The following is a 15,975-nucleotide window of genomic DNA, read 5'->3' on the forward strand; positions in this document are numbered from 1 at the left end:
GAACTCGAGCTTTTTGCTAAAAGCTCGATAGTTCTAGAAACGTTCGAGAACGGTTCTAGCAGCAAAAAGCAGGGCTTTTTACAGCTACAGTGTGCAGAAGCCATCGCTGGCAGCCTGCCACAAGCTGGTAACCAAGAAAAACATCGGGTATCCAAGCAAAGCGCTTTGGTTAGTAACCCGATGTTTATCTTAGTTACGTGCAGGAAGCCCACACTTCCCGCTCAGCTCGCTCCGCCCCCTCCTGCCCGCAGCATGTATACATACATATACACACACACACACACTCTCACACACGCACCCCCCCTCCCCCCCCCGCTCGGCTTACCTGCGGTGATGAAGTCCCGCCATCCAGACCTCAGCGCTGTCACTGTCCTCCATGGCCGCCGCTTGTCACATCACCTCTCGCTTCCCACCCGAGACGTCACGGACCTCTCGCGATACTTGCTGTGAAGGCGCCGGTGATTGACCTCAGTGACAGGGGCTGTCAGTGTGCTGGAGATCAGCGCAGGTAATGTACCTCGCTGACAGCAGCACTTGTCACCCCCCTGCAGTGACCTGGGCTGACCCATTGATGTTAGCTCAGGTCACTGCACTGCTCTCCCAGCCAATGGGGAACATCCTGCTCTTCATTGACTGGGACAGTGTGGATCGTCATGGCAACCCCTTGGATTACACCAGACCTGGATTTGTTTTTCATTCTAATAAATTGGTTAAAGAGGGAATGTTTTGGGGAGTGTTTTTTCAAATAAAAATGTGTTTGTCGTCTATTTTTTTTTATTACTGACTGGGTTGGTGATGTCGGGTATCTGATAGACGCCTGACCTCACCAACCCCAGGGCTTGATGCCAGGTGACATTACACATCTGGTATTAACCCCATATATTACCCCGTTTGCCACCGCACCAGGGCGCGGGATGAGCTGGGGCGAAGCACCAGGATTGGCGCATCTAATGGATGCGCCACTTCTGGGGCGGCTGCGGCCTGCTATTTTTAGGCTGGGGAGATTCCAATAACCATGGACCTCCCTAGTCTGAGAATATCAGGCCCCAGCTGTCTGCTTTACCTTGGCTGGTGATCCAATTTTGGGGGACCCCTACGTGTTTTTTTTTTTAATTATTTATTTAATTTAAAATAACAGCGTGGGGTGACCTCAGTTTTGGATTACCAGCCAAGGTGAGGTTGCCAGCTGTGGTCTGCAGGCTGCAGCCGTCTGCTTTACCCTAGCTGGCTACAAAACTAGGGGGAACCCTACGTCATTTTTTTTTTTCATTTTTTTGGCTAAATACAAAGCTAAGCACCCCTTAGTGCCACATGAAAGGTACCAAAGGGTGTTCCACTTTTTCTCCATTTTTTTCTCCACTTTTTCTCCATTTTTTTCTCCACTTATTCTCCACTTTTTCTCCTCTTATTCTCCACTTTTTCTCCACTTTTTCTCCTCTTATTCTCCACTTTTTCTCCACTTTTTCTCCACTTTTTCTCCATTTTTTTCTCCACTTTTTCTCCACTTTTTCTCCACTTTTTCTCCTCTTATGCTCCACTTTTTCTCCACTTTTTCTCCTCTTATGCTCCACTTTTTCTCCACTTTTTCTCCACTTTTTTCTCCACTTTTTCTCCACTTATGCTCCACTTTTTCTCCACTTTTTCTCCACTTTTTCTCCACTTTTTTCTCCACTTTTTCTCCTCTTATGCTCCACTTTTTCTCCACTTTTTTCTCCACTTTTTTCTCCACTTTTTTCTCCACTTTTTCTCCACTTTTTCTCCTCTTATGCTCCACTTTTTCTCCACTTTTTCTCCTCTTATGCTCCACTTTTTCTCCACTTTTTCTCCTCTTATGCTCCACTTTTTCTCCACTTTTTCTCCACTTTTTCTCCACTTTTTCTCCTCTTATGCTCCACTTTTTCTCCACTTTTTCTCCACTTTTTTCTCCACTTTTTCTCCTCTTATGCTCCACTTTTTCTACACTTTTTCTCCTCTTATGCTCCACTTTTTCTCCACTTTTTCTCCTCTTAATCTCCACTTTTTCTCCTCTTATGCTCCACTTTTTCTCCACTTTTTCTCCACTTTTTCTCCACTTTTTCTCCTCTTATGCTCCACTTTTTCTCCACTTTTTCTCCACTTTTTCTCCACTTTTTCTCCTCTTAATCTCCACTTTTTCTCCTCTTATGCTCCACTTTTTCTCCACTTTTTCTCCACTTTTTCTCCACTTTTTTCTCCACTTTTTCTCCTCTTATGCTCCACTTTTTCTCCACTTTTTCTCCACTTTTTCTCCTCTTATGCTCCACTTTTTCTCCACTTTTTCTCCTCTTAATCTCCACTTTTTCTCCTCTTATGCTCCACTTTTTCTCCACTTTTTCTCCACTTTTTCTCCACTTTTTCTCCTCTTATGCTCCACTTTTTCTCCACTTTTTCTCCACTTTTTCTCCTCTTAATCTCCACTTTTTCTCCTCTTATGCTCCACTTTTTCTCCACTTTTTCTCCACTTTTTCTCCTCTTATGCTCCACTTTTTCTCCACTTTTTCTCCTCTTAATCTCCACTTTTTCTCCTCTTATGCTCCACTTTTTCTCCACTTTTTCTCCACTTTTTCTCCACTTTTTCTCCTCTTATGCTCCACTTTTTCTCCACTTTTTCTCCACTTTTTTCTCCACTTTTTCTCCTCTTATGCTCCACTTTTTCTCCACTTTTTCTCCACTTTTTCTCCGTTCTTTTTCTATGGTCAGTCTACCCATTAGCTCTGCCATGCATACTGTAGCTCTACACCTACTGCACATGTTACTTTATGATTGACATCTCTTTCGTACCAGAGCTGTCTAAGCCTACTCTGACCCCATATTTGTCATTACTATATTGTCCTTGAACTGTATTATGACATTTGTATCATGTGTTTCATTTCTTGCTGTGTTGCAATTTTTTTGCTGCATCCCAATTGTACCTCTACATTGTTCGAGTTTATGTTATTGTTCTCTCACTCTTATGTGATACTGATTATTGTCATTTTTCATGATTACATGCAGATAAGTCCAATCTGACGAAGGCTCAGGCCGAAACGTCATTTGTAACTTGTTTTGGACAAAAACATATATGCTTATGAAAAAAAAATGTTCTTAATACGGACCAATAAAGAGTGATTTTGCATTACTATCCATTGGGACTTACTGACTTAGTCTGGGAGATTTAGAGTGCCGAGGTTACTCACTAATTTTATCTATTATTACCTCTGAGCACCTATATACCAGTGAGCAGAGCTTCCTCTACAGTAGTTCTCCTGATTAGGCATGCCCTTACCTCATGAGCAGGGCATTGCAGCTTTGGTAGCAACCATTACGACATGGACTCTGCTGCTGTGGACCCGGGGAGAGTGAGTGCAGATTCATTGCACCCACACTCCTCACATGAAGGGTCCGCACTCCTAGAAAATGGGGGATACGTTCCCTGAGTGTCTCCCCCCCATATTCTAGACGGTCCAGAGTCGTCGTGGGACCCCTTTATTTTTTTTCTTACAATAAATTGGTGAAAGAGGAAATGTTTTGGGGACTGTTTTTTCAAATAAATTTCTTTTGTCGATTTTTTGTTTTTGTTAGTACTGACAGTTTATGATGTTGGGTATCTAATAGACGCCATGACATCACAAACTGCTGGGCTTGATCTCAGGTGACTTTACAGCTAGTATCAACCCGATTTATTACCCCGTTTGCCACTGCACCAGGGCACGGGATGAGCTGGGGTGAAGCGCCAGGATTGGCGCATCTAGTGGATGCGCCATGTCTGGGGTGCCTGCAGCCTGCTATTTTTAGGCTGTGAAGGCCCAATAACTATGGACCTTCCCACCCTGAGAATACCAGACCACAGCTGTCCGCTTTACCTTGGCTGGTGATCCAATTTGGGGGGGACCCTACTTTTATTGTGTAATTATTAATATTTATAAAATAATTATAAAAAAGAGCCTGAGGGGACCTCCACATTGGATCCCCAACCACGGTAAAGCTGCCAGCTGTGGTTTTCAGGCTACAGCCGTCTGCTTTACCCTAGCTGGCTATCAAAAATGGGGGGACCCAACGTAATTTTTTTTTTTTAACTATTTTTTAAATAGAAAAAATTAATGGGCTTCCCTGTATTTTGATTGACAACCAAGGTAACGGCAGGCAGATGGGGGTGGCAACCCATAGCTGTCTGCTTTATCTGCGCTGAGAATCAAAAATACCGCGGAGCGCTACGTCATTTTTTTAAAGATTTATTTTTACAGCACTGTGATGTCCAGCAATCAAAATACAGGGAAGCCCATTTTATTTTTAGTTATTTAAATAAATAATTAAAAAAAATATATATGGGCTCCCGCTGCATTTTTTGTATTGCTAGCTAAGGGTAATCCAAGCAGCTACTGGCTGCTAACCCCCACTGCTTGGTGTTACCTTCACTGGCAATGGAAAATCCAGGGAAGCATTTTTTATTTTTTTTGCCAAAAAACTACAAAAAAAGGACGTGAGCTTCGCCATATTTTTGTATGCTAGCCAGGTATAGCAGGCAGGTGCTGGAAGAGTTGGATACAGCGCCAGAAGATGGCGCTTCTATGAAAATGCCATTTTCTGAGGTGGCTGCAGACTGCAATTCGCAGCAGTGGGGCCCAGAAAGCTCAGGCCAACCGGTGGTGCGGATTCCAATCCCCAGCTGCCTAGTTGTACCTGGCTGGACACAAAAATGGGGCAAAGCCTACGTCATTTGTTTTCTAATTATTTCATGAAATTCATGAAATAATAAAAAAAGGGCTTCCCTTTATTTTTGGTTCCCAGACGGGTACAAATAGGCAACTGGGGGTTGGGGGCAGCCGTACCTGCCTGCTGTACCTGGCTAGCATACAAAAATATGGCGAAGCCCACATAATTTTTTCAGGGGGCAAAAAAATTCTGCATACAGTCCTGGATGGAGTATGCTGAGCCTTGTAGTTCTGCAGCTGCTGTCTGTCTGTATGGAGAAGAGCAGACAGCAGCTGCAGAACTACAAGGCTCAGCATACTCCATCCAGGACTGTATGCAGAAGTTTTTTGCCCACCAAAAAAATGACGTGGGCTTCGCCATATTTTTGTATGCTAGCCAGGTACAGCTGGCAGCCACGGGCTGCCTCCAACCCCCAGTTGCCTATTTGTACCCGGCTGGGAACCAAAAATATAGGGAAGCCCGTTTTTTTAAATTATTTCACTTATTTCATGAAATAATTAAAAAACAAATGACGTGGGCTTCGCCCTATTTTTGTGTCCAGCCGGGTACAACTAGGCAGCTGGGGATTGGAATCCGCAGCACAGGTTAGCCCGAGCTTTGTGGGCGCCTCTGCTGCGGATTTCAGTCCGCAGCCGTCCCAGAAAATGGCGCTCTCATAGAAGCGCCATCATCTGGCGCTGTATCCAACTCTTCCAACAGCCCTGGAGCCGGGTGGCTTGTTGGGTAATCATGAGTTAATACTGGCTTTGTTTTACTAGCCAGTATTAAGCCAGAGATTCTTAATGTCAGGCACGTTTGACCCGGCCATTAAGAATCTCCAATAAAGGGTTAAAAAAAAGACACCACACAGAGGAAAAATACTTTAATAGAAATAAATACACAGACACATTAGAGACTCCATCTTTATTACCCCCTGTCAGCCCTCCACGACCCTGCTCTTCTGTCTTCTTTCTTTCTAGTGTAGTAGTAGTGACGATTGTAGTGAGGAAGGAAGAGGTTCACCAGCTCATCACTTGGGGCTGGGGAACCTCCATCCTCACTACAATGCTCACTACAATCGTGCAGCCTTCACTCCGTGAGTGATCAGTGCTGGCTGCTAGCAGTAACAGCGGTAACGCTGACAGACGCGTTACCATAGCAACGGTGCTCCCGGAGCCGCGGTTAGCGGTGACGTCACCGCTAACTGCGTTGCTATGGCAACGGTGATCTCCGTTAATGACCGGCTGTGTCAGCCGGTCCCTAACGGAACGGGGAGTCGACCGTGTGCTAGAGCATGTCGCTGGTACACGGCGATACACATATGTGCACCGTGTACCGGAGAGATGCACTCGCAGGTCCTACATGACGTGTCATAGTCATGTGACCAGTCTGTAGCCAATGAGATAATAGCCACATGACTGGTCACATGGCTATTTTGACGTCACGATAGGTCCTGCATCTCTGCTGCCAGTGCAGGTCACCCTGGAGGATTCAGCGATCATCGGATGGAATAGCGGCAGGAGACAGAGTGCAGAAGGGATCGCGAGGACCGGTAAGTGTTATGGCAATGTTTATTAACTGTTTGTGTACATTTATAATGCATTTTTATGTGTTTGTGATTGCCTCCCATTATAGCCTATTGGTTCGAGTTCGGTTCGTCGAACGTTCGACGAACTGAACTCGAACGAGAACTCCGTTCGGCGAACCACCTCGAGCCGAACCGCGACCGGTTCGCTCATCTCTACCCAGGACCTTCTGCGTGTTAAGCAGACGTGATGACCACTACACTATGAAACCTGATGAAAAGTTACTGTGTATTCGCTAGCAGAGCAGAAATGTGACTGACGGGGCCTTTTTATTGCTGAAGGAAAGTATTTTTGGTTAATAAAACATTTACAACTATTATTACATATTTTAGCAGTTTTATTCCTACAAAAGGATTTTACTTAAATTGAAGTTTATATTGAATGTGTTACTTTTTCCTCCATAGTTTGGTCTTTTGCTTTTGTATTTATGGGAACTATATATTTTGAAACAAATAGGATTTTTATAATATGGGATTATGTTTTCTGCTAAAATGGTCAATAAAAAGAAACCCAAAATCGTAGTTCTCTTTGTGATGGAAGCCAAAATGTATTGTCATTTGGCAACGAAACCAAGAATTTCACATATTACAAGTCGATAGGAAATTACTTCAACACCAAAAACAGATTGGTTTCACAGGGGATTGAACCCAGGACCTTCTGCGTGTGAAGCAGACGTGATGACCACTACACTATGAAACCTTCGAAATCCTGCAAAGTAATGGCAATTAGAGTCGAGTTTTGACCGCCAGGGGAAAAAAAAACAAATTCGTAGCTCTGTTGGGGATGGAAGCCAAAACATCCCATCATTCGGCAACAAAGCCAAGAACGTATTATATTGTAGTTCAATTGAGTATTATTTCAACATTAAGAACAGATTGGTTTCACTGGGGGTTGAACCCAGGACCTTCTGCGTGTTAAGCAGACGTGATGACCACTACACTATGAAACCTGACGAAAAGTTACTGTGTATTCGCTAGCAGAGCAGAATTGTGACTGACGGGGCCTTTTTATTGCTGAAGGAAAGTATTTTTGGTTAATGAAACATTTACAACTATTATTACATATTTTACCAGTTTTATTCCTACAAGAGGATTTTGCTTAAATTGAAGTTTATATTGAATGTGTTACTTTTTTCTCCATAGTTTGGTCTTTTGCTTTTGTATTTAAAGGAACTATATATTTTGAAACAAACAGGATTTTTATAATATGGGATTATGTTTTCTGCTAAAATGGTCAATAAAAAAGAAACCCAAAATCGTAGTTCTCTTGGTGATGGAAGCCAAAATATATTATCAGTTGGCAACAAAACAAAGAATTTCATATGTTACAGGTTGATAGCAAATTATTCGAACAGCGAAAACGGCTTGTTTTTACTGGGGATTGAACCCAGGACCTTCTGCGTGTGAAGTAGACGTGATGATGACTCCACTATGAAACCTGTGAAATTCTGCAAAGTAATAGCATTTAGAGACGAGTTTTGACCGCCAGGGGAAAAAAAAATAATAATTTGTAGTTCTGTTTGTGATGGAAGCCAAAACATCTCGTCATACGGCAACAAAGCCGAGAACTTCATATATTGTAGTTGGATAGCGTATTATTTCAACACTAAGAACAGATTGGTTTCACTGGGGATTGAACCCAGGACCTTCTGCGTCTTAAGCAGACGTGATGACCACTACACTATGAAACCTGACGAAAAGTTACTGTGTATTGGCTACCAGAGCAGAATTGCGACTGACGGGGCCTTTTTATTGCTGAAGGAAAGTGTTTTTGGTTAATGAAACATTTACAATTATTATTACATATTTTACCAGTTTTATTCCTACAAAAGGATTTTGCTTAAATTGAAGTTTATATTTATCGTAGTTCTCTTTGTGATGGAAGCCAAAATGAATTGTCATTTAGCAACGAAACCAAGAATTTCACATATTACAAGTCGATAGGAAATTACTTCAACACCAAAAACAGATTGGTTTCACTGGGGATTGAACTCAGGACCTTCTGCGTGTGAAGCAGACGTGATGACCACTACACTATGAAACCTTTGAAAACCTGCAATGTAATGGCAATTAGAGACGAGTTTTGACCGCCAGGGGAAAAAAAACAAATTCGTAGCTCTGTTGGTGATGGAAGCTAAAACATCCCGTTATTCAGCAACAAAGCCAAGAACTTTATATACTGCAGGTTGATAGGGGATTATTTCAACACCAAGAACACATTGGTTTCACTGGGGATTGAACCCAGGACCTTCTGCGTGTAAAGCAGACATGATTTCCACTACACTATGAAACCTTTGAAAGCCTGCAAAGTAATGGCAATTAGAGACGAGTTTTGACCGCCAGGGAAAAAAAAAACAAATTCGTAGCTCTGTTGGGGATGGAAGCCAAAACATCCCATCATTCGGCAACAAAGCCAAGAGCTTCATATATTGTAGTTTAATTGAGTATTATTTCAACACCAAGAACAGATTGGTTTTACTGGGGATTGAACGCAGGACCTTCTGCGTGTTAAGCAGACGTGATGACCACTACTCTATGAAACCTGATAGAAAGTTACTGTGTATTAGCTAGCAGAGCAGAATTGTGACTGACGGGGCCTTTTTATTGCTGAAGGAAAGTATTTTTGGTTAATGAAACATTTACAATTTTTATTCCATATTTTACCAGTTTTATTCCTACAAAGGGATTTTGCTTAAAAGGAAGTTTACATTGAATGTGTAACTTTTTTCCACATAGTTTAGTTGTTTGCTTTTGTATTTAAAGGAACTATATATTTTGAAACAAACAGGATTTTTATAATATGGGATTATGTTTTCTGCTAAAATGGTCAATAAAAAAGAAACCCAAAATCGTAGTTCTCTTGGTGATGGAAGCCAAAATATATTATCAGTTGGCAACAAAACAAAGAATTTCATATGTTACAGGTTGATAGCAAATTACTTCAACAGCGAAAATGGCTTGTTTTTACTGGGGATTGAACCCAGGACCTTCTGCGTGTGAAGTAAACGTGATGACGACTCCACTATGAAACCTGTGAAATCCTGCAAAGTAATGGCATTTAGAGACGAGTTTTGACTGCCAGGGGAAAAAAAAAAATAATATGTAGTTCTGTTTGTGATGGAAGCCAAAAAATCCCGTCATTCGGCAACAAAGCCGAGAACTTCATATATTGTAGCTGGATAGCGTATTATTTCAACACTAAGAACAGATTGCTTTCACTGGGGGATTGAACCCAGGACCTTCTGCGTGTTAAGCAGACGTGATGACCACTACACTATGAAACCTGACGAAAAGTTACTGTGTATTCGCTAGCAGAGCAGAATTGTGACTGACGGGGCCTTTTTATTGCTGAAGGAAAGTATTTTTGGTTAATGAAACATTTACAACTATTATTACATATTTTACCAGTTTTATTCCTACAAGAGGATTTTGCTTAAATTGAAGTTTATATTGAATGTGTTACTTTTTTCTCCATAGTTTGGTCTTTTGCTTTTGTATTTAAAGGAACTATATATTTTGAAACAAACAGGATTTTTATAATATGGGATTATGTTTTCTGCTAAAATGGTCAATAAAACAGAAACCCAAAATCGTAGTTCTCTTGGTGATGGAAGCCAAAATATATTATCAGTTGGCAACAAAACAAAGAATTTCATATGTTACAGGTTGATAGCAAATTATTCGAACAGCGAAAACGGCTTATTTTTACTGGGGATTGAACCCAGGACCTTCTGCGTGTGAAGTAGACGTGATTTCCACTACACTATGAAACCTTTGAAAGCCTGCAAAGTAATGGCAATTAGAGACGAGTTTTGACCGCCAGGGAAAAAAAAAACAAATTCGTAGCTCTGTTGGGGATGGAAGCCAAAACATCCCATCATTCGGCAACAAAGCCAAGAGCTTCATATATTGTAGTTTAATTGAGTATTATTTCAACACCAAGAACAGATTGGTTTTACTGGGGATTGAACGCAGGACCTTCTGCGTGTTAAGCAGACGTGATGACCACTACTCTATGAAACCTGATAGAAAGTTACTGTGTATTCGCTAGCAGAGCAGAATTGTGACTGACGGGGCCTTTTTATTGCTGAAGGAAAGTATTTTTGGTTAATGAAACATTTACAATTTTTATTCCATATTTTACCAGTTTTATTCCTACAAAGGGATTTTGCTTAAAAGGAAGTTTACATTGAATGTGTTACTTTTTTCCACATAGTTTAGTTGTTTGCTTTTGTATTTAAAGGAACTATATATTTTGAAACAAATAGGATTTTTATAATATGGGATTATGTTTTCTGCTAAAATGGTCAATAAAAAAGAAACCCAAAATCGTAGTTCTCTTTGTGATGGAAGCCAAAATGTATTGTCATTTGGCAACGAAACCAAGAATATCACATATTACAAGTCGATAGGAAATTACTTCAACACCAAAAACAGATTGGTTTCACTGGGGATTGAACCCAGGACCTTCTGCGTGTGAAGCAGACGTGATGACCACTACACTAAGAAACCTTTGAAATCCTGCAAAGTAATGGCAATTAGAGACGAGTTTTGACCGCCGGGGAAAAAAAACAAATTCGTAGCTCTGTTGGTGATGGAAGCTAAAACATCCCGTTATTCGGCAACAAAGGCAAGAACTTTATATATTGCAGGTTAATAGGGGATTTTTTCAACACCAAGAACACATAGGTTTCACTGGGGATTGAACCCAGGACCTTCTGCGTGTAAAGCAGACGTGATTTCCACTACACTATGAAACCTTTGAAAGCCAGCAAAGTAATGGCAATTAGAGACGAGTTTTGACCGCCAGGGAAAAAAAAAACAAATTCGTAGCTCTGTTGGGGATGGAAGCCAAAACATCCCATCATTCGGCAACAAAGCCAAGAACTTTATATACTGCAGGTTGATAGGGGATTATTTCAACACCAAGAACACATGGGTTTCACTGGGGATTGAACCCAGGACCTTCTGCATGTAAAGCAGACGTGATTTCCACTACACTATGAATCCTTTGAAAGCCTGCAAAGTAATGGCAATTAGAGACGAGTTTTGACCGCCAGGGAAAAAAAAAACAAATTCGTAGCTCTGTTGTGGATGGAAGCCAAAACATCCCATCATTCGGCAACAAAGCCAAGAACTTCATATATTGTAGTTTAATTGAGTATTATTTCAACACTAAGAACAGATTGGTTTTACTGGGGATTGAACGCAGGACCTTCTGCGTGTTAAGCAGACGTGATGACCACTACTCTATGAAACCTGATGGAAAGTTACTGTGTATTGGCTAGCAGAGCAGAATTGTGACTGACAGGGCCTTTTTATTGCTGAAGGAAAGTATTTTTGGTTAATGAAACATTTACAATTTTTATTCCATATTTTACCAGTTTTATTCCTACAAATGGATTTTGCTTAAAAGGAAGTTTACATTGAATGTGTAACTTTTTTCCACATAGTTTAGTTGTTTGCTTTTGTATTTAAAGGAACTATATATTTTGAAACAAACAGGATTTTTATAATATGGGATTATGTTTTCTGCTAAAATGGTCAATAAAAAAGAAACCCAAAATCGTAGTTCTCTTGGTGATGGAAGCCAAAATATATTATCAGTTGGCAACAAAACAAAGAATTTCATATGTTACAGGTTGATAGCAAATTACTTCAACAGCGAAAATGGCTTGTTTTTACTGGGGATTGAACCCAGGACCTTCTGCGTGTGAAGTAAACGTGATGACGACTCCACTTTGAAACCTGTGAAATCCTGCAAAGTAATGGCATTTAGAGACGAGTTTTGACTGCCAGGGGAAAAAAAAAAATAATATGTAGTTCTGTTTGTGATGGAAGCCAAAAAATCCCGTCATTCGGCAACAAAGCCGAGAACTTCATATATTGTAGCTGGATAGCGTATTATTTCAACACTAAGAACAGATTGGTTTCACTGGGGGATTGAACCCAGGACCTTCTGCATGTTAAGCAGACATGATGGCCACTACACTATGAAACCTGACAAAAAGTTACTGTGTATTGGCTAGCAGAGCAGAATTGTGACTGACGCGGCCTTTTTATTGCTGAAGGAAAGTGTTTTTGGTTAATGAAACATTTACAATTATTATTACATATTTTACCAGTTTTATTCCTACAAAGGGATTTTGCTTAAAAGGAAGTTTACATTGAATGTGTTACTTTTTTCCACATAGTTTAGTTGTTTGCTTTTGTATTTAAAGGAACTATATATTTTGAAACAAATAGGATTTTTATAATATGGGATTATGTTTTCTGCTAAAATGGTCAATAAAAAAGAAACCCAAAATCGTAGTTCTCTTTGTGATGGAAGCCAAAATGTATTGTCATTTGGCAACGAAACCAAGAATATCACATATTACAAGTCGATAGGAAATTACTTCAACACCAAAAACAGATTGGTTTCACTGGGGATTGAACCCAGGACCTTCTGCGTGTGAAGCAGACGTGATGACCACTACACTAAGAAACCTTTGAAATCCTGCAAAGTAATGGCAATTAGAGACGAGTTTTGACCGCCGGGGAAAAAAAACAAATTCGTAGCTCTGTTGGTGATGGAAGCTAAAACATCCCGTTATTCGGCAACAAAGGCAAGAACTTTATATATTGCAGGTTAATAGGGGATTTTTTCAACACCAAGAACACATGGGTTTCACTGGGGATTGAACCCAGGACCTTCTGCGTGTAAAGCAGACGTGATTTCCACTACACTATGAAACCTTTGAAAGCCAGCAAAGTAATGGCAATTAGAGACGAGTTTTGACCGCCAGGGAAAAAAAAAACAAATTCGTAGCTCTGTTGGGGATGGAAGCCAAAACATCCCATCATTCGGCAACAAAGCCAAGAACTTTATATACTGCAGGTTGATAGGGGATTATTTCAACACCAAGAACACATGGGTTTCACTGGGGATTGAACCCAGGACCTTCTGCATGTAAAGCAGACGTGATTTCCACTACACTATGAATCCTTTGAAAGCCTGCAAAGTAATGGCAATTAGAGACGAGTTTTGACCGCCAGGGAAAAAAAAAACAAATTCGTAGCTCTGTTGTGGATGGAAGCCAAAACATCCCATCATTCGGCAACAAAGCCAAGAACTTCATATATTGTAGTTTAATTGAGTATTATTTCAACACTAAGAACAGATTGGTTTTACTGGGGATTGAACGCAGGACCTTCTGCGTGTTAAGCAGACGTGATGACCACTACTCTATGAAACCTGATGGAAAGTTACTGTGTATTGGCTAGCAGAGCAGAATTGTGACTGACAGGGCCTTTTTATTGCTGAAGGAAAGTATTTTTGGTTAATGAAACATTTACAATTTTTATTACATATTTTACCAGTTTTATTCCTACAAAGGGATTTTGCTTAAAAGGAAGTTTACATTGAATGTGTTACTTTTTTCCACATAGTTTAGTTGTTTGCTTTTGTATTTAAAGGAACTATATATTTTGAAACAAACAGGATTTTTATAATATGGGATTATGTTTTCTGCTAAAATGGTCAATAAAAAAGAAACCCAAAATCGTAGTTCTCTTGGTGATGGAAGCCAAAATATATTATCAGTTGGCAACAAAATAAAGAATTTCATATGTTACAGGTTGATAGCAAATTACTTCAACAGCGAAAACGGCTTGTTTTTACTGGGGATTGAACCCAGGACCTTCTGCGTGTGAAGTAGACGTGATGACCACTCCACTATGAAACCTGTGAAATCCTGCAAAGTAATGGCATTTAGAGACGAGTTTTGACCGCCAGAGGAAAAAATAAATAAATTTGTAGTTCTGTTTGTGATGGAAGCCAAAACATACCGTCATTCGGCAACAATGCCAAGAACTTCATATATTGTAGTTGGATAGCGTATTATTTCAACACTAAGAACAGATTGGTTTCACTAGGGATTGAACCCAGGACCTTCTGCGTGTTAAGCAGACGTGATGACCACTACACTATGAAACCTGACGAAAAGTTACTGTGTATTGGCTAGCAGAGCAGAATTGTGACTGACGGGGCCTTTTTATTGCTGAAGGAAAGTATTTTTGGTTAACGAAACATTTACAATTATTATTACATATTTTTCCAGTTTTATTCCTACAAAGGGATTTTGCTTAAATTGAAGTTTATATTGAATGTGTTACTTTTTTCTCCATAGTTTGGTCTTTTGCTTTTGTATTTATGGGAACTATATATTTTGAAACAAATAGGATTTTTATAATATGGGATTATGTTTTCTGCTAAAATGGTCAATAAAAAAGAAACCCAAAATCGTAGTTCTCTTTGTGATGGAAGCCAAAATGTATTGTCATTTGGCAACGAAACCAAGAATTTCACATATTACAAGTCGATAGGAAATTACTTCAACACCAAAAACAGATTGGTTTCACTGGGGATTGAACCCAGGACCTTCTGCGTGTGAAGCAGACGTGATGACCACTACACTATGAAGCCTTTGAAATCCTGCCAAGTAATGGCAACTAGAGACGAGTTTTGACCGCCAGGGGAAAAAAAACAAATTCGTAGCTCTGTTGGTGATGGAAGCTAAAACATCCCGTTATTCGGCAACAAAGCCAAGAACTTTATTTACTGCAGGTTGATAGGGGATTATTTCAACACCATGAACACATGGGTTTCACTGGGGATTGAACCCAGGACTTTCTGCGTGTAAAGCAGACGTGATTTCAACTACCCTATGAAACCTTTGAAAACCTGCAAAGTAATGGCAATTAGAGACGAGTTTTGACCGCCAGGGAAAAAAAAAACAAATTCGTAGCTCTGTTGGCGATGGAAGCCAAAACATCCCATCATTCGGCAACAAAGCCAAGAACTTCATATATTGTAGTTTAATTGAGTATTATTTCAACACCAAGAACAGATTGGTTTTACTGGGGATTGAACGCAGAACCTTCTGCGTGTTAAGCAGACGTGATGACCACTACTCTATGAAACCTGATGGAAAGTTACAGTGTATTGGCTAGCAGAGCAGAATTGTGACTGACGGGGCCTTTTTATTGCTGAAGGAAAGTATTTTTGGTTAATAAAACATTTACAATTTTTAATACATATTTTACCAGTTTTATTCCTACAAAGGGATTTTGCTTAAAAGGAAGTTTACATTGAATGTGTTACTTTTTTCCACATAGTTTAGTTGTTTGCTTTTGTATTTAAAGGAACTATATATTTTGAAACAAACAGGATTTTTATAATATGGGATTATGTTTTCTGCTAAAATGGTCAATAAAAAAGAAACCCAAAATCGTAGTTCTCTTGTTGATGGAAGCCAAAATATATTATCAGTTGGCAACAAAACAAAGAATTTCATATGTTAATGGTTGATAGCAAATTACTTCAACAGCGAAAACGGCTTGTTTTTACTGGGGATTGAACCCAGGACCTTCTGCGTGTGAAGTAGACGTGATGACGACTCCACTATGAAACCTGTGAAATCTTGCAAAGTAATGGCATTTAGAGACGAGTTTTGACCGCCAGGGGAAAAAAAAAAATAATTTGTAGTTCTGTTTGTGATGGAAGCCAAAACATCCCGTCATTCGACAACAAAGCCGAGAACTTCATATATTGTAGTTGGATAGCGTATTATTTCAACACTAAGAACAGATTGGTTTCACTGGGGATTGAACCCAGGACCTTCTGCGTGTTAAGTAGAGATGAACGAACCGGTCGCGGT

The 15,975-nt window shown here is 40.1% G+C and overlaps 5 non-coding genes across 5 annotated transcripts; all 5 read right to left on the minus strand.

The window, feature by feature from the left end:
• Positions 1–7,151: 7,151 nt before the first annotated feature.
• Positions 7,152–7,224, minus strand: TRNAV-AAC (transfer RNA valine (anticodon AAC)). Its single transcript has one exon. It is a non-coding gene; the product is annotated as a tRNA-Val (tRNA).
• A 668-nt stretch (positions 7,225–7,892) lies between these two features.
• On the minus strand, positions 7,893–7,965 carry TRNAL-AAG (transfer RNA leucine (anticodon AAG)). The gene has a single exon. It is a non-coding gene; the product is annotated as a tRNA-Leu (tRNA).
• A 529-nt stretch (positions 7,966–8,494) lies between these two features.
• Positions 8,495–8,567, minus strand: TRNAV-UAC (transfer RNA valine (anticodon UAC)). The gene has a single exon. It is a non-coding gene; the product is annotated as a tRNA-Val (tRNA).
• Positions 8,568–10,961: 2,394 nt separating this feature from the next.
• On the minus strand, positions 10,962–11,034 carry TRNAV-UAC (transfer RNA valine (anticodon UAC)). Its single transcript has one exon. It is a non-coding gene; the product is annotated as a tRNA-Val (tRNA).
• Positions 11,035–12,939: 1,905 nt separating this feature from the next.
• Positions 12,940–13,012, minus strand: TRNAV-UAC (transfer RNA valine (anticodon UAC)). Its single transcript has one exon. It is a non-coding gene; the product is annotated as a tRNA-Val (tRNA).
• Between the last annotated feature and the right edge of the window lie 2,963 nt (positions 13,013–15,975).

The sequence above is a fragment of the Anomaloglossus baeobatrachus genome, chromosome 2 (assembly GCF_048569485.1).
Source record: "Anomaloglossus baeobatrachus isolate aAnoBae1 chromosome 2, aAnoBae1.hap1, whole genome shotgun sequence".
Lineage (NCBI taxonomy): Eukaryota > Metazoa > Chordata > Amphibia > Anura > Aromobatidae > Anomaloglossus > Anomaloglossus baeobatrachus.